The sequence below is a fragment of the Cyprinus carpio genome, chromosome B14, assembly GCF_018340385.1.
Source record: "Cyprinus carpio isolate SPL01 chromosome B14, ASM1834038v1, whole genome shotgun sequence".
NCBI classification, from domain to species: domain Eukaryota; kingdom Metazoa; phylum Chordata; class Actinopteri; order Cypriniformes; family Cyprinidae; genus Cyprinus; species Cyprinus carpio.
Window position 1 is genome coordinate 547,171 of NC_056610.1, and position 19,771 is coordinate 566,941.

Genomic DNA, 19,771 nt, shown 5'->3' on the forward strand with positions numbered 1-19,771 from the left:
GACTGTGGGCAGGGTGGCCACCCATGACCGCACCCCAACCAGTGAGGGACCCATCCGTTGCTAGCGTTACACGGCAACAAGGAGCTGCCAGCACTGGGCCCTGAGACAAGAACCAAGGCTTTCTCCACATCTCCAAAGCATGTAGGCACTGCTGCTTGACCTTGATCATGCAAAGTGGGTTTCCCCTCAGAAAGAGTAAACACACTAGAGCATTTTATTTATTTATTTTTTTTCAAAAAAAGTACCTCAACTGTCTGTGCATCAAATTCTGCTGATGTTTACATTACTGCTCCAACACAATACTTTGTTTTAGTTTTCAAATAAAACTGTTTTATTTTAAGGTCTGCGGTTTTCCCACAGAATTTCGGCACTGTTGCCGTGGGATGTTTTTTATGTCCGCAGGTTTAAGCGACACAAATAACATTTTATTTAGCCCCTAAAATGCTAATTTTACCAGGGGAACCCCACCAAAACCGTGTATTTTACCCCACTGGAATGCGATTTTTACCAGGGAATCCTCATCGAAACGTGTTTGGGCTAGTTTTGAGTATCAATTGGGCGGGTTTTGTTGTGAAAACCTGGCAACCCTGACCTATAGCAATAAACAGTCAGTAGAAGCAACATGACTGAGAGCGAGAGAACCGGTGTTCATCCGTACATGTATGAACCAGAGTCAGAAACAGATGAGAGACTCTGGCAGAAGAAACACAAATCAAAATGAACCAGGATGTCTCAGAATGGTTATTTGATACATTTATGTTCTTGTAGATTTTTCACAGCCCATTTGCAATGATGGAAGAGCAACACACATAATTTATTTATTAATTATTAATGCACAAACCTGAGTTTTTTTTTTTTTTTTTTTTTTTTTACAGAAATGTATTTTATTGTTGATGCACTATATCAGTAAAAATAAATAACTGAACAACATTACTGAGCATAACTGCACACGTAAAGTGGCATATACAAATAAACTCACATTAAACAATTCAGGGGAAAAAAAAGTTAAAAAAAGCATTTCACTAATTTATAACTAAACTAACTTTACATTAATATTAAATCAATGACTGAAAGCACCATTACAGAACATCATCCTATTAATAAGCAATCAGTAATGATATTTGATATCATGATAAAGCTCCCTGTAAGTTTAAGTATTTGGCCAAACTTTCAGTACCTGCATGCGAGTGAACCATCAGCGGGAGCACCGGTGTGGTTATTTATTTGTACACTGTAAGAAGAAGTGGTGAGGACGTTGAAGATCTTGACGAAGATGTTTATAGCAGCATAGCAGTGACAATGTACACGTAGTACCTTGGGTTCAACGGAGTTGGAATGAACCCCGAACATCCTAAGCTCAAACATTTTATACTGTATTACGTTCATCTTCCCACTCAACACTGCGAAAAAAAAATGAAAGTGATAGCCTTCCATTCCCGATGGTTCTTGATGACCTGCTGCTACTCCCACGCTATAAGTGACAAATTATCACTCCAGAGGTACTATTTACATATCATTAAGATCGGAAATAACTCTCTATGATAATTAAGCTCTTTGTGGGGAAAGGAGCCTAGTTTAATACACAATTTGGAGTGGAAGCTGGGTCGAGACAGAGTATAATTTCTTACAGTCCCCTCTTTGATGCTCTTGGCCCAAAAGAAGCATCACATCCACTTCCTTACACAGATTACACCTCCCTTCCTCGGTAGGTGCCCAGTGGCAGTGAAGCCCTGGCTTAGGTTGTCCCCCTCTGGCCACTGGAGAATCTTACCCGTCATTGGGTCGACACCTCATGCACACTGGTTACAACTCCGTTTCATTTGCAAAAGTATCACGGGTTTGTTTAAATTTGAAAAATGTTTCTAGGGTTTAGAAGAAGTAATCGAGAACCATCACAACCAACGAGAACGTCCAACATTGATCACTGAACTATCTGCAATTTGACTTTACACCATAGAACACATACAGCAAAATATAATGCAGTGACACATAATTAGGAAGATACAAACACAAACATCAGTTTTAAAAGTTATATCCCAAATCAAACCAGAGTATGCAATAACTAAATCTCCATCATGCATTTGTTTAGTTAAAGCCTTATCCTTTTCATCAAGACCTTGTTGAGCTTTAACAATATGGTTATCTTTCCTTTGCATATCATCCAGTTTTGGTAACTCAAACTCAAATTCAGGGATCTCTTCTAAAAAGCCCAGTTGTTCCTCTGGCTTTACTGACATTGCCTGTTGAGTGGTGCTTACATATGGAAAATGATAATTTCCTAAAGACCAGGCTGACTCGGGGGTTATACATAATGAAGTATCATTAATTGGACATAATGTCTGGTTATTATCGATAAAGATGGAGAAGTGATTTAAAGTTGTGGTAATTCATGTTTTCTTGTCTGAAACTATTACCCTAGTGAATTTATTGTGAAGATGAGTTAGGTTGATTTCACATGATTCATAGTTTGTCTGGGGTGCTCCACACTATGGTTGTTTTTCCAAAGCATCGCACTCACAGATAAACCCAAATGGATTTTTGTCACAGCATTGTGTCCATTCTCTCAGTGTGGACATCCTTTGTCACATGTGTGCGTTCAGTAGACAATGTTCTGCATTCGAGTATGCATATGTTTGTCTCTTTCTGGTATTATGTGCAGAGAGTCTGTCTTTGTGCATTTCTAATATCTTGTTTTCCATCTCTGTGATAAGACTGCTGTCCACAGTCTCTGAAAATAGTTTGAACACTTTGTTTCTCTTGTCCATTGTCCATTCATTTCAATTTGGAAAAGTCCTTCTAGAAGAAGTAGTCATTGCTGTTGTTGTAGTTTGTGAAGTTCCATCAGGTCCATCCATGGCATGGTGGGTCTCAGGGGTTCTAGATCTTTTAGGCTTGGAGTTCTGAATCTTGCAGGTCTGGAAATCTCTGGATGTCCAGTTCTGATGATCACTCTGTTCTTTAAGAAGTCCTTTTTCTTGTGGTAGTCCCCTGGCTCCACTAGTTCTGCTGGCCTTCTTGTCCTTAAAATGGCAGGATTATCATTCTCCAGGAGGTTATACCTTTCAAACAAATATTGTGATGCTTATACAGTAGGTGGCCAACCAGAACGTGCTTTCTACCGCTGTGCTTTCAACTTGTAGTTCCCCATCTCTCTAGTTACCTGTTCTCTCAGTTCCTTGATCTCCACACTCCCGGAATTCCACCGTCTCTCAGCACCTTCTACCCCATGGAACCCCTGGAAAAGAATTGGACATTTACACCCAGATAAGCCCTAATGGACTTCTCCCACACCCTGCGCATTCACCTGGTTTACCCGTGCTCTGTGTCCAATAAACCTGCTGATATTATCTTTGCCTTACCTCTGTGTCCCATGTGTATCTGCTGACAGATGCACATACTTTGATACATACTTAGTTCTTTGTCAAAATAAAGGACAGGTAACAATGTGGGGAAAAGATATCTGTTCACTAATTAAGAAATTGTTGCATATTTTATGAATTCCTTTCTTTATTTTAGTACAGCGTGAGGCGCTGTGTAATTTCACTCCCATTATTTAGGCCTAACTATAACAAGAAATGGATAAATTAAACTTGGCATGATTTAGCTAAATCATTGAAACTGAAAAGAAGGGACAAATTAATAAAACTTCCTCTGTTTAAACTCAAGTTATCTCATAATAATCATGCTGTTGACTGATAAACTACTGTGTAGGTCTATATACTGCTGTGATCTGTTTCAGCCTTTCCATATCATAACATTTTATAAATTAATTTATTCTAATAACAATTTAGAAATTGCATTCTCAATGAGAACATCGTGGAGAATCAGTCCTGTGCGGGTCAGAAATGCACAGGCAGACTGAATGATAAATAGTCAAATCTAATTAAAATGTCATATAATGTTCATTGTCACTATCTTATTTAAAAATTTCATGTGTTTCACATAACTTGTGTCGCTATCTGCTCTGTGAGTGTAAGATTTGGTTGTTTGGTGTGCATGCTGCTGAGTGCGATGCTCAAGAGATGTGCTGAGGGGTTACATAATTTATTCTTGTTTGTTCTTGGTTGTATTTTTTTCTTCATTACAAACCTTGTTTGGTTTTATTTTGTATCATTGCATGTAAAAAAAAATCACTTTGTTATGCATATGCAAAATGTGAAACTGCAATCTTCTTCACAGTCTGTAGCATTTTATAATTATTTGTACAATTTAACTTAACCTGCTTTGTATCTTTATTATTTAATGCATAAGCGATTTATATATATATATATAAAAAAGAATATGAGGTCTGTAACTGAGATATCACATCCTTAACATTTTTCCTCTGAAACACAAAAATGAAAATTTAAATAAAATGTATATTTTGTGAATGGTCAACCCTTCTCCATTCTGCAGATATTGTTGCTTCTGGTTTGTCCATTGTAAATCACAGAAAGTCTACAAAATATATTGTCTCCCAAAAACTTATCCAAAATAACCTATTAAACACATAGACAGATACTTTTCTGATGTCTGGACTCTATTTGGGATTTAGAAAAACATAAACAGATGTTTCAGTATATTGGTAATGAATACATTCTGTGAGAATTTCTATTTCAGGTTTTGACTGCGAATGTCCTTAACGCTGGAATTGCCTAGTAATGAAAATAGAAATGATTAGGCCTACATGATGTTTCGGGACAGTTTCTTATTACTGCACTATTTTTTACATTTATATTGCCAAAACGACTGCAGCGTTGCCACGTACAATTAAAACTTTTAATTTTTTTTTAATATTTTCTTTTTTTGTGAAAATGGTACAAAGCAGCAAATTAAAAACATACGTTTTTTTCTCTCTGCTAGACGCGTGTCTCTTTTGGCCAGTTTCTTTGTCTCTCTCTCAGAATCGCCTCATCTCTCCTGAAAAAAAAAAAAAAACCTTATTATATTTTATGTAATACTCTGTATGCTATTGCAAAAATTGCAAAAGCCAAACCAAATGAGGCATTTGCCCTAAACCAAACACTTTGCCTAAAACTGCTCAGCAAGTTTGAAACCCTCATCAGACACTCTCTATAAGAAAGAGCAAGAGATTTGCATCTTTATGTCCACCCCCCACGATGAAGCTAACTACCTACAGCAAAACTAACTTACAGCACTGATGATCAAAGCACTGTTTTTTTTTTTTTTCAACCTCAAATAAATTTATTAATTTAACAAAAACACAAAAACATTTCTTAAATATGAACCAAAGCGGGATCATACATTATTAACGTCTTACTGTTATTATTAACCCTTCATGGATCCAGTCTTACATGTAGGCTATTCTGTAACTTATTGTGAATATAAACCATCAGTTTCAGACACGGCGAAGCTAAACTGCACCTGATTTTAGAGCTTTGCATTTCAGCCCGAGCTGGACATTTCCCTGTTCACGAGACAGCAAGCACATCCTGTTTGTTTTCTCTATTTTACAAAAGACACAACATTTTGTTTATATTGTGAGTGCACACAAAAATAAGGGTAGACCATTTACTGTTCCGAATGAAGTATTAGTCTTACCTGTATGAGCAAAAATGACAGCGTAGCCTACTTGTTTCCAGTGAAGAATTCAATGAAGTGATCGCGCTGGCGCCTCATGCATTAAGCACACTTCAGCTTCCACTCTCTACACAAACACTTAGTTCAATCAGGACCACTTCCGTCAAGTATATTTATGACAATTATATTTCAGTGTTGGCGGTATGGTTATGTTCTGGGCAACACTCCACACGCCTGTCCATGCAGCCATGCTTATACAGAGCTAAGAGAGCAGCAAGACAATCCCCCCTGGGGTAAAGAACAGAACCATTATACGCATACATAATTACAATTCACAATTACATTAGTTGTAAAATGAAACATGATAGAGAATGCTTCCAATGAAGTGACTGTAAAGGAAGAAACAAAAGTCAGATCGGATTACAGGTTCAGTTGGTGGAGTTGGGGTTGGAGAAGGGAGATAATTGCAAGCAGCGATGCGATGGAAAAGAAGCTGAAGAATGGAAATTTAAATAGACTGCTTGTGATAGGTGTCAAGACTCGATTGGTACATGTCAGGAACAGCTGACTGTCAGCTGATGCGAGCTTGACTGACGTGGCCTGCATGAACTAACGCGATGCTGAATTTCAATCAGGACCACGTCTGTCAAGTATATTTATGACAATTATATTGCATACAATTAGTGTTGCCGATATGGTTATGTTCTGGGCAACACTCCACACGCCTGTCCATGCAGCCATGCTTGGACAAAGAAGGGAGAGCAGCAAGATAAACCCCCAAAACAACCAAATGCCAAAACCCCCCAACACAACTGATGCAATTTGAATGGTCAGCGATGGGAAATGTTGGCTTATACTATATTTATGAGCGAAGCATCACCCAAACTCAGTAAGGAAGCATGCAACAAGCATGTTGCTTAAGCTGCTTATGCAAATATTTGAATGTACAGGGGGAAGCATACACCCCTAGCAGCACCGGTCTAATAGCATCACCCCAAGTTAGGCAATCGTGTATATGCAACAAGCATGTTGCTTAAAATGCTTAAAGCAAATATGTGATTGTAAAGGGGGAAGCATACGACCCCTTGCTGCGGCACGAGGAGCATGTTATATGCATTAATGCTGTAAATTGTATAATTGTGGGTGGCAGGGGAAGCATACACCCTGCGGAAATACTTTGTATGACTGTCCTTGATATCACATTCTTATATGTATAGAAGCCATAGAGCGATAAACGTGTGCTTTTGATGCTGCGTGCAGCTGAAATCAACCGCACACTCACACAGCTAATGAAACATCAACCTTAGAAATAAACAACCGTGACCTTGAGATTACGCTGCTAAATACAGCGAACCCCAGTTGAATGCCTACACGAGAATGCTTGTTTCATTTAAACCTGTTCTCATGGCCAACTATCGGCGTGTCCTCAGAGCGATTACATGCTCTAGACTGCTTATTGCTCCAGGTGTATAAACACAGATGCGTAAATGCTGCTGCAAATATGCTTAATATTTCGCTCCTGCAAACGATGCAAAACTGCTAACATCATTTTATTTTGTTATTTTTACAATTAGCAGACCAGACAATATACACAGCGATATGGATTAAAAGAGCATTCACTTGTCATAGATGTGGATTTCAGATGTTCTGAAACACGCTGCAACAGTTTGATTTGCAAGCAGCGATGCCAGTTAATTTCAAGCAGTGATGCGATGGCAGTATACACAGTGATATAAATTAAAAGAGCATTCACTTATCTTAGATATGTCACGGTTGGTCATCCGCTGTCTCATCCTGGTCGTGCGTGCTGTATGTGAGTATGTGTCTCATCACGCTGATTGTTTCTTGTGGGCGTTACCACTGATCATCATGCATCATGCATGTCATTTCCCCCAGCCTATTTAATGCACTGTCTTTCGTCTCATGTTTGTCAGATCATTGTTGGAGTTTCCCCGTGTTGTTCCTGTTTGAGGTCTCCTTGTCTGTTCCTTCGGCTGCATTGAGTTCATCGCGTCAGGCTGTTCCTGTTTCTATCCTGTTGTGGATTACACCTGATTCATCATTCACCACTCCGGGGAAGTCTTCAGTCTGTTGTCACCCATCTCATCTGGATTGCCCATCGAAGTCCCTGCGTCACCACTCTCCTGCTGGCTGCAACTGAAAGACCTTTGCGGTTCTCTGAATAAAGAGTTATTTTACTTGCAACTTGCATCCGCGTATCTTTTACCTTACAAGGTATGGATTTCAGATGTTCTGAAACAGGCTGCAACACTTTGATTTGCAAGCAGCGATGCCAGTTAAAGAGCAGGTCAGATGGGTTTTTGAAAAATCTCTCTTTTGCAGTTAGTTTTGCAATAACGTAGCTATCCTTAAATGAAAACAATCTGCAAAGTTGTTAATCAAAAAAGTGCATGATAAATAAAGATATTGTCTCTCAAAAGAGAGAGTCGGTTCTGAATCGCCGTAACGAGTCGTTATATTTTCGACTCTTTTGCCTGTTTGCCTGTACGTCACTGGGTACACATTTGCATAATCCCCGCCTGCCCGCGAAATATGAACAGAGTCTGATCTGCCCACAAACAATTTTGCTATTAGTGCGTTTACATCATGTTGAGAAGACGTGGTGTTCAAGGATACCACAGAAATACAATTCGAGCCTTTTGTTGTGTGCTTGTCATTTTATCAAGAACTGCTTCTCTAATCTGGGCTTTTATCTTCGTTGGCTTCTAATCTTCTTAATTTGGATTTACAAGCTCTCTGAACCACGACCTGTAAGTAGTACGATTGATACGTTAGGTGTACATTTTCAATTGAGTGCTCAAAATATAATTTTTTTGTGCCAATATGTGATGTATACCTAGTGCAGCTTTAGGTTTCCAGGTAAAGCACGATATTACTGTCTTACTGAAGTAGTTCTAAAAATTCGCAGTGAACCTAAGAATATGTTGATTATTGTAGACTGACGTTGTTCTAATTACTTTGTTTAATAATAAAGAATGTAGTGTAGCAGACAGACTTTATAATAATTGTGAAACTGCTGTTTATTGTGCTGCACTGGCAGTTACAGGGTTAATGCGGGAGCGATGAGTGATTTCGGCTGGTGCTCCTGTGATACAACTGTTCTGCGTTCTGATTAAAAGTTAAGACCAAGCGTCTTTTGTCTGTCGTTCTTTAAACATTACAGTAGACATATTTTGGTTTACAAACTGTATTGTTTCATCAGTTAGTCACGTTAGCACTCGGCTAACGTATCCACCTAGTGTTCACAGTTTAGCAGCTAAACTTCAGCTGTGGGCACGATTCGCTTGCATAAGTGTTTTTGTATTTTATGTCATTATAAGAACGGATTGACTATATTATTGTTTTATCTAAAGGTGCTTTGTCAATGGTAGCGCTGGCTAACTGGCTCAAGGACTCATCTCTGTGCCAATCACAACAGGTTTGGCCAGCTGACCAATCAGAGCAGAGTAGGCTTGAGGAAGGGAGGGGCTTGCTCCGAACTTGCTTGAAACGAATAATTTCCTAATCATTGGCAAATGACTCTAATATTAAATGTATATTCTGAGAAAATTACAATGTTTTCTGACCTTAGATGCATTTAAACCTGATGTAGGGGACTCCAATACAATATTGGGACACTTTAAAATACCATCTGACCTGCTCTTTAATTGCAAGAAGCAATGCGATGGCAATATACACAGCGATAAGGATTAAAAGAGCATTCACATATCTTAGATGTGGATTTCAGATGTTCTGAAACATGCTGCAACAGTTGGATTTGCAAGCAGCGATGCCAGTTAATTGGCAGTTAGATGGAAGTTGCGATGGAAGAGATGCTGGAGAATGGGAATTTAAATAGACCGCTTGTGATAGGGGTCAAGACTGGATTGGTACATGTCAGAAACAGCTGACTGTCTACTGATGCGAGCTTGACTGACGTGGCCTGCATGAACTAACGCGATGCTGAATATATACACCTAACAATGAACTTTTATTTAGGTTAAATGTTTAAGCTAACATTGTTCTATGCTTTAAGTGTTTAATATCTACAGATTTTATTTTAAGCAAGTCATGATTATTTGAGAATGCTAAATTGATCTAACGTGATTAACTCAGCTGTTTGCTGCTATCTGCTTGGTCATCACTTAAAAAAACAAAAACAACTTGAATTTAAAAAAAACAAAACTGTTCCAAACATTTTTCGAAATTAATTAATCATGAAACAATAAGAAATATAACTTTGCAATTAAAAACAAAACTGACCTATTTTAATGTAATTAGGAAGCAAAAAAGAGAGAGAAAAATACACGCGTTCCAGTCGGACTCGGGCTGAGGACACGGGTAAGCTGTCGGCCAAGGGCTGCTATAGGGCTTAGGTTAGAGGCCTGTGCAAGTCTATACCAGATTTATGCATTTGGAAATGAATGTTGTGAATCAGGGGTTGCTTTCTAATTAAATTAGAAAAGTATTTTTTTTGTTTTATTTTTATTATTATTATTGTTTTTTACATTTTACAGATTACCCCAATCTCTTGAACGCCCAAACTCTTTATGCTAAATGGTATTATTATCAGTATTATTATTATTATTATTATTATTATTATTATTATTATTATTATTAAATTATTATTTAAACACTTATTTAAATAAATTATTTATTATTTATGTATAATTAATATATATATATATATATATATATATATATATATATATATTATATATATATATATATATATATATATATATACACACATTACTTATTTAAACATTATTTAATTATTATTTATACACGTTTTAATTAATACAAAGGAACAATAAAATGTGATACATTTATCAATTCTGGGACATAATTTTTGGCATGTCATGGGCTCTGTATATGGGAATAAATGTGTTAAAAGGGCCAGATAACTAATAAGTATGTGTGACCTGCTGAAATACATCAGCAACTTATTAAATGTAAGTTTCAAGCCTTTCATAATTCGTGGCATTAATGTGAGTGCCAAAATATGTGTTAGAACAAGGCTTAGCCTATAGTACTCAACAATAAGCCACAATTTCAATTTCAATTTTTTTTTTTTTTTAAAGGCTAATGCACACCTCCCTAAATGCAATCTAAACATTCCAAATTAATATTCTCCTTTTTGTACGATTTCTAGGCATTTTTCATGTCACAGTTTTAGCCTATTAATCTTGATTTCTCACAACTTATTTTTTTATTTTTTATTTTATGGTGTGAGTCAGAGTGAATTGTGACGTGAATCAAGTGTCATGAACGTGCAGCCTTGTACAGAGAGGACCAACGACCAAGGTCAGGATTTTTCATTCAAAAACTTAGATTGTAATGACAGCCTCTTAATACAACATAAGGGAATTGTGTAGTTTTAATGGTTTTCATAATAACTGTTTAATAGCCAGTGCAGAGACTGTAAAATTGGGGTAATATGATCATATTTTCTTGACCTGTTGTATTTATGTTGTATTTACACTGTAACTACATGGAACAAGGTTCCATGAAAAATCACACAATGCACCGCAAAAACTAGGGAGCATTGGTGCGCACTATGCTCCCTTACCGGAAATTACGTCACATTTCTGAAGAGCTTAACATAAACCACACAAGCCAACATGATAACTATAATGATACGCGATAGAAGATTTGAAAAGACAAACCATGTTATTAGTATATTTCAGCATAAACATACATCGCTAGACAAGTAATGAACACATCTAGTTAATATTTATTATTAATATTTAGCTGAAATGTTGTAAGAACAAGTAACAGAACAATGTTTTTGAAGAGAATTAAAAAAAAATACCAAAAAGAGATTGGTCCTGCCTGTTGTTCATTAATTCCAGCAATGATTTTCTACAATGTTGTCTGTCGACGTTGTACGTATTCATGTTGCCGGAAACTGAGTAATCACTGTCCCAATGTGCAGTGAGCCAAAGAACTTACCAGTGACCAGATTGGTATACACGGTATACCGATTCACAAGCTTTGGAGATGATTAAGATGCACAACTAGTTTTTACTGATTTTATGGGTAAGCTAACTGTGAGGTGACATTAGTGTTTATATCGCGGTGTAAGTTCAATGTAGTCGCTCCCGCGGACAATTTGCTTGACCACAGCAACTACACACACTACATTTATAAACCCATTATAAAGGTAACCTTAATGTAAATTGTTACCATAAATAAATACATTTGTGTATATATATATATATATATATATTTTTATTTATATTTAAATTTTTTTTTATATATATATACAGTAGGTGGACATCCAAAACGTTACTTCTACCGCCGCTCGTACCGCCGTGGCGTCTGCAAAGTGCATTTGCAGCTTTTGACCGCTGAGTGGCGCTTTAATCACAAGTTTTCAAACAAGCGCATCAAAGCACATTTTCACAAATAGACGTCAGTTTTGCCTCGCTGATGTGTTACATTTGACGGCTGGAGTCAGGGAAAATGAAAGAAAAACACTATAGTTAAAATATTTAATATTCACAGATGAAAGTTTGGTAATTATGAAGTTATGTGCATTTCTTAGAACGAATTCAAGCAGGATAAATGTCAAGCCTGTGCCAGAGCCTGTGCTTATATTTTCTCTAAGCTACATAATATTACACCATATTTTAGATTTGACACATTTAATAGGTGTGCAGTATTATTTATATAATATGAATTATGTGTTATATTATTCAAAATAAATTGTGGTTTACTTTGCATCGTAGCATTAAAAAGTGGTAGCCTATTTTAGTGAGCTAGGCTACATGGATTTAGATGCAAAATGTCAATATTCTCATATATTAGGCCTATATTTTAATTTATATTTTAAAATTCCTTTAATAAAACAACATGCATTTTTGTTATTCGTTACCTGTCCTTTATTTTGACAGACAACTTCTTGGGAAAATATATTTGTCTGTAGACTGATTAAGAAATTGTTGCATGTTTTATAAATTATTTTCTTTATTTTAGTAAAACATGAGGCACTGTATAAGTTCGTTCCCATTATTTAGGCCTAATTAAAACAAGAAACGAATAAATTAAACCTGCACGATTTAGCTGAATCATTGAAATTCTAAAGAATGGACTGATTAATAAAACGTCCTCACGATTAAACTCAAGTTCTCTCATTATAATCACCAAAGTTCAAATGATGTAAAAAAGAGCTTGATTCATAGACAACTTCAGTGATTTTAAAGGGAGCCGCCGTTACTTGCTTACATAGAATTTAAGTAAAAAAAAAAATACAATTGCAGCCGCATTTAAATGCAGGTGTGTAAAATGTCTGCGTGCAAGATTTGCGCGGCGCGAGTGATGCTGAGTGCACGCGGAGCATTTATTCTCATTTGTTTTATCTTCATTACAAATCTTGTTTGGTTTTATTTTGGATAATTGCATGTAAAAAATAATTTACGTTGTAATGCATATGCAAAATGTGAATAATTATTCATATTTAAGTGTTTGTGCGAAAATTATTAATGCGCATGCAGGACAGGCAGGCGCCCTCTAGATCACTTAAATTTTTTGCTGATAATGAATTAACTTAAAATTGTGGTGTCTCACATACATGATAAATATATCTACAGAAAGCTTGAAATGTATTTTAAACAAATCAATTCAGAACGAAAGCATTATGTAATCTGTATAGGTTTCATTTCTCTCTAAAGCTGCGTTCATGTGGAGAGAGTCAGCACTGTGAATTTCATCTTGCAGCCGACAAGAAAACATTTGTTTATTAATAAATAATTAAAATGTCTCCTTTTTTAAAATTATTAGGCTACTTCTGCCTGTGCTTTGGGACAAACTTAATGCATGTGCTTGAGCGCGGAATATATTAAGGCTCATTATGGATTATAGATGTAAATGTAATATAAACCTGCGATTAGTTGAATAATGACAAATGAACGACTAGTAACTAGAAAAATCTTACATGGGAGGCAAACCTATTAAATACCCTCTAGACATCTCTGTTAAAGTTTTTTAAAGCATTTTATACGCGTTTGCATAAATTCTTCTTTCAGAAACGGTCTGTAATGGAGAGATACCTTAACACTGATTTTTCCTCTGAAACACAAAAACGAGAATGGCCAACCCTTCTCTGCAGATATTGTTGCTTCTGGTTTGTGCATTGTATATAGGCTACAAAAAAAAAAAAAATTAATAATAATAATAATGTCTCCAAAAAATATTTTTTTTGTCATGTCTGTAACGCATATATTCCCAAATCTAAAAAAGCCTATAAAACATCATAGATGGATCATACTGATGTCTGGACTCTAGAATTTATATTTCATAGTATTTTTCATAAATATTGTTTAGACGAAACAAAATAAAATTAACGCAACAGTTTGCAAATTTTTTTTTTTTTTTTTTAGTTAAGGCAACTTCCTCTGATAGAATTTATATTTCATAGTATTTTTCTTCTTCAAAGATGACGAGAACTGTCTTGTGTTCATGATACCATCATAAGACACTGTCCATGAAAATTCACACCTTTATCTCGACCCCCACAAGTATACATTACTACCCCCGCCCCCTCCAGCTGAACTGAATTCGGTCTGTTTTTTGGCTGTGAGGAACGGTTGGATAACTAATAAGAGGAACTGTTTGTTGTCATGATACTGGGCTGAAACATGCCTGAACTCACATTATTTTCCCGCAGCTCATATTATTGTTTTCACAAGACCATAATAATAACAAATTATCAATTGATAATTAATCATTATTTTAGGAAAATCATTGTTATTTGTGAACGTAGCGTTTGCGGAAGGCTTTGAGACCAAGCGGAGTCCTCCATCAGCTACTGGCGCTAACTGCACCAGCTTCAAAGTCCGCAAGTTTTGATTTAACTAAATCAGTTTGAGCGAATACAACTTACTGATCATGAGCCCAACATTTAGCAAGACAGAAAAGCATTCAGTCTACCTGGAGAAAGATGTATTTCATTGTAAGTAAATGCTGTTAAATAGAGAGTTAAATGGAGAGAGAGAGAGAGAGAGAAATAAAAAAAAAAACGTGTTGGCTATTCTTAAACTTATATTGAAGTACAAATCCAAACACCAGAAGCAAACTCTCAGTGTTCTTTCATTGAAAAGTATGCATTTTGTTTATTCACAGGCTATATGGTTGAAATAATATTTTAGTTCAAAACTTTAAGTGCCATTGTTTTAAAAAAATGCTTTATTGGCTAACGTTTCATAGACCTTCAGTTGTTATGCTTTAAAATCCCATAACATTTTGCAATTTCACAGTATTTTCACCTCCTAAATCACTAACCTATAAAAAGTCACAATTCTATAATGGTAAAATTTACTCAGGCCGATGGCACTTTTAATTACATTGTTTTTTTTGTTTTTTTTTTTTTTAGAATAATTGTAGCTTACATAAATAGGTAAAGCAAAACAAATATGAATAATATTTGGATCGTCCCTTATTTTTTCCCTTATTTATTTAAAGAATAAACACTTATTTTCTACAAGAATAAACATGATAACATATTATTAATTCATAGAAATAATTTAAGCAATTAAAACCTGATAACATATTATTAATTCATAATAATAATTTAAGCATTTAAAACCTTTTTTAAAAAAATTGAACTTCAATACTATTAAACTGATTTTAAAATCTCAAGGAGTTTATAAGTTAAAAAGGGTAAAATGTCACAGTGCATGTTAAATAGCCTAAATGAACTTGTGTTAACAATATAATTAGAACTAACAATAAAATTCGATTTTTTTTAAATGAACAATTCCTGTATAAAATAGGACAGCAACCTTTATAGCAAACATTTTTGAATCGTCCACAGCTGAGCAACGCGCGAGGTAGGTTGAGCGTGCGAAATGAATGTGCTGCAGAAAGTCATTTTCAGATGCAATGAAAATAAAAAAAATAAATAAAAAAACCTGGATAGCCTAGATTAGGCCCAGACTCTGCTCCTAAGTATATAATAATTATAATTACCCCACAGTAACAAATTTTAACCGATTAATCGCCTATTTTCGTTTGCTGCATGTTATTTTATTTTATTTATTTATTTTTTATTTTTTTAAAACAGGCTAAAAAATAAATTAAGTTTGTGAGAGGAAAAAAATATATAAGTCATGTATAAATTGCATTTTATTACATTCAGAAATAATAACGGCTGGCCTAATAATGTTATAATGTGCCAACAGGATATTTTTAGTTCTCTTCACTTTACAACAAATCCTTTAAATTTAACAAATTTATCAGAAAAAACAGAACAATAATTACAAATATATAATTCTAATGGATAAATAAAATTGCAGTATATAATAATATAGGCTTAACTATAAACAAACAAAAAAAATAAATTAATAATAATATAAAGCGAACCATAAGGGTAAGGTTGGGCTCTCATTCGCAAGAAATCCAAACGTTTCCATATTCGTGATGTTGCCTATTTCAAGCTTAACTATTATTCATAAGGAAAAATAGGCTTTGTAGTTCACGCTGTTTCAGTATCGACGGAAAAAAAATAAAAAATCATAATTAACAAAAATATGCCAAAGTGGACTGCTGCTCGCGCCGAATGGCACGGTGAACGGCTATTGTTTCCAATGAATGTGCGCGAGGCACCAGCACGATCAAACAGCTGAAAAAGAAAATACAAAATTTTTGGTCACACAGTAAAGGCATAATTCAAAAATTCAAAGTGTTAGCAGTTTGAAAAATCAAGAATAATAACAGAATTAATAATAATTATTGCTAAATGCTGGACCGTTCTCATTTCGATCTGCAAATGGAACCTGAAGGATTTTTTTTTAAACCAAGAATGAACCGAAATGAAAAAATTTAGCTTTTTATCCATATATATAGGCCTTATATTTAATGACTGTTTAATAACAATAGCAAGCATAAGATCCTTTGTGTAAAGGTCTTCTTTTAATTTTTGATGAGTAGACTGTAGCCTAAGACTATCCTACATTTTGAAATTAACTCACTGTACATTTTTTATGGTTTTTAAAGATGGTACAATGTTATATCATAATGTTATTGTTGTTTTACCTCCTCCTTTTAATTCATTTTACAATTACATTCAGTTCGGAATCCGTCCCTTTGCGCCACCTGGTGGTAGTTTCGCGAATGAATTTAACACGCGACTGACTTGCAGTTAACGCCGCGGCCCTGTGGCGGCGGCGGTAGTACCCATTTTGGTTGTCTACCATCTATATATATACATACATACATATATACATATACATATATATATATATATATATATATATATATATATATATATATATATATATATATATATATATATATATATATATACACAGTTTGATACCATCATATGCCTATTTTTCACCAAGTAAAAAACAATGCATTCAAAAGCTCATTTTAAACTGACTTGTTTTACTTGAGGAGGTTAGGTAAATTATTAATTTACAGAGACATACTTTGTAATTATTCCACTGCTTCACTTTTATTTTGGGTGGACCTTTTGCCATCCAATGAAAAATTATATTTAAAATCAATCTTTCATTTGTATTTATGGTCTTATGTATTCAAGGCAGTAAAGGGCCTTCATGGTTTCACTCAATCAAAAGAACCTAACATCAAGTAACTAGAAAAATCTTACGTGTGGGGCAGACCTATTAAATACCCTCTAGGCATCTCTGTTAAAGTTTTTTAAACATTATATACACGTTTGTATAAATTCTGCTTTCAGAACGGTCCGTACATTGGACTTACACAGCGATATAAACACTAATGTCACCTCATAGTTAGATTACCCATAAAATCAGTAAAAACTATATTGTATGTAATACTCTTTAGGCCTATGCAGCTGCAAAAATTGCAAAAGCCAAACCCAACGAGGCATGAAAACACTTTGCCTAAACCTGCTCTGCAAGTTTGAAACCCTCATCGGACATATATTTTTGCAATATATTTTTACATTTGTATTGCCGAAATGACTGCAGTACAATTAAAACTGAAAATAGTACAAGGCAGCATAGGCTATACATTAAGAACAAAAGTTTTTGTCTCTTTGGCAGATGCGTGTCTCTTTTGTCATTTTCTTTGTCTCTCTCTCAGAAGTGCCTCATCTCTCCTGCTATAAAATAAAAACATATTATATTGTATGAAATACCCTTTAAGCCTATGCACCTGCAAAAATTGCAAAAGCCAAACCCAATGAGGCATGAAAACACTTTGCCTAAACCTGCTCTGCAAGTTTGAAACCCTCATCGGACACTGTCCATATGAAAGAGCAAGAGATTCACACCTTTATTTTTCAACCCCCACAAGCCATACAGAACTACCCCCCCCCCAAACCCCAACCCCCCTCCAGCTGGACTGAATTCAGCCGCTACTGGTTGCTTAGTGTAAAATGGACACGCTCCATCTAAAATAATAATAATAATAATAATAAAAATGGTGTAACATAAACCAGCGAACTGCAGAACACATTTCTATTAATCATTTTATATATTATTTTATTTTATATAAATAAATAAAAACACCACAACCCCGGGATTTGATCCTGTGTTGCAAAAATCACTTCTCCAGACACGCTCTTCATTCATCTTACTTGTGTCATCAAGCAGATAATTCTTGTGTATTTATTATAGTATTTAAATGCTGATCTTATATATATATATATATTTTTTTTTTATTATTATTATTTTTAATTCTTGTTCTGTTCTTATAGTTAAATTTAAAGGATTTGTTGTAAAGTGAGGGGAACTAAAAAATATCCTGTTGGTACATTATAACATTATTAGGCCTGCCGTTATTATTTCTGAATGTAATAAAATGTGACTTATACATGACATATTTTTTTTCCTCTCAAAAACTAAAAAAAAAAAAAAACAAACATGCAGCAAACGAAAATATGTGATAAATCGTGGGTTAACAAATTCATCTGTTAAATTTTGTTACTGTGGGTTAATTTAGGCTGTTGTTAACTATTTACAAGTTTCCTGTTTATCCCGTTTTTTTTTTTTTTTGTTAGTTTGTTTGTTTGTTTTGTTTCAATTGCTTCTGAAAACTACTTTAAGAAACAAAAACCCTTCTCCCCCCTAACAATTGTGCATGCCCATTCACTTTGTGCACTCTGGCGCAGAATCTGTGGAAAATTTAAAAAAGTTTGATATATAACGGTTGCTGTCCCATTTTATACAGGAATTGTTCATTTTAAAAACAATCAAATTATATTGTTAGTTTCATGGTAATATATATATATATATATATATATATATATATATATATATATATATATATATATATATATATATATATATATATTCAATGATTTTTGCAAAAAGAATAATTAATTATCAATTGAGAATTTGTTATTATTATGGTCTTGTGAAAATAATAATATGGGCTGCGAGAAAATAATAAATAAAAAGAGTAGCATTATTTTCACCAGACCATATTAATAACAAATTCTCAATTGATAATCATTCTTTTTGCAAAAATCATTGGACTGAGCGTAGACATTTGAGGAAGGCTTTAAGACCAAGCGGAATCCTCTGCCAGTTGCTCCCACTTCACAGCGAGCGTGATTCGCGCTAACTGCACCCAGGTTCAAAGTCCTCAAGTTTTGATTCTACAAAACTTGTAGAATACAACTTATTTATCATGCATATTTATCATGACCCCAACATTTAGCAAGGCAGGAAAACATTCAGTCTACCTGAAGGAAGACGTATTTCATTGTAAGTTAATGCTGTTAAATAGAGAGAGAGAGAAAAATACATTGAGGAAAAAACATATATATTCTTAAACGTGGACCTCATTATATTGAAGTATCAATCCAAACACCAGAGGCAACCTACACTCTCTTTAAATGTTCTTTTCATAAAAAAGTTAAATCATAACCAGGGCACATGAAGTGAATGTGCATGCACAATTGTTAGGGGGGAGGAGGCTTTTTTGTTTCTTAAAATAATTTTCAGAAGCAATGAAAAAAAAAAACGGGATAAACACGAAACTTGTAAATAGTCAACAGCATAGCCTAGATTAGCCCACAGTAACTAAATTGAACCGATAAATTTGTTAACCCACAGTAACACATTTTAACCGATTATCGCCTATTTTCGTTTGTTGTATGTTTTTTAAAAACACGCTAAAAATAAATTCAGTTTTTGAGAGGAAAAAAAATGTCATGTATAAGTCGCATTTTATTACATTCAGAAATAATAACGCCAGACCTAATAATTTTATAATGTATCAACATGATATTTTAGTTCCCCTCACTTTACAACAA

The 19,771-nt window shown here is 34.7% G+C and overlaps 1 long non-coding RNA gene across 1 annotated transcript; it reads right to left on the reverse strand.

Annotated features, from left to right (window-relative positions):
• Positions 1–980: 980 nt before the first annotated feature.
• LOC122139566 lies at positions 981–7,874 on the reverse strand. Its single transcript, XR_006156387.1, has 5 exons — positions 5,542–7,874; positions 5,365–5,445; positions 4,824–4,899; positions 3,161–3,235; positions 981–3,059 (listed from the first exon to the last, which is right to left on the reverse strand). It is a non-coding gene; the product is annotated as an uncharacterized LOC122139566 (long non-coding RNA).
• Positions 7,875–19,771: the final 11,897 nt, after the last annotated feature.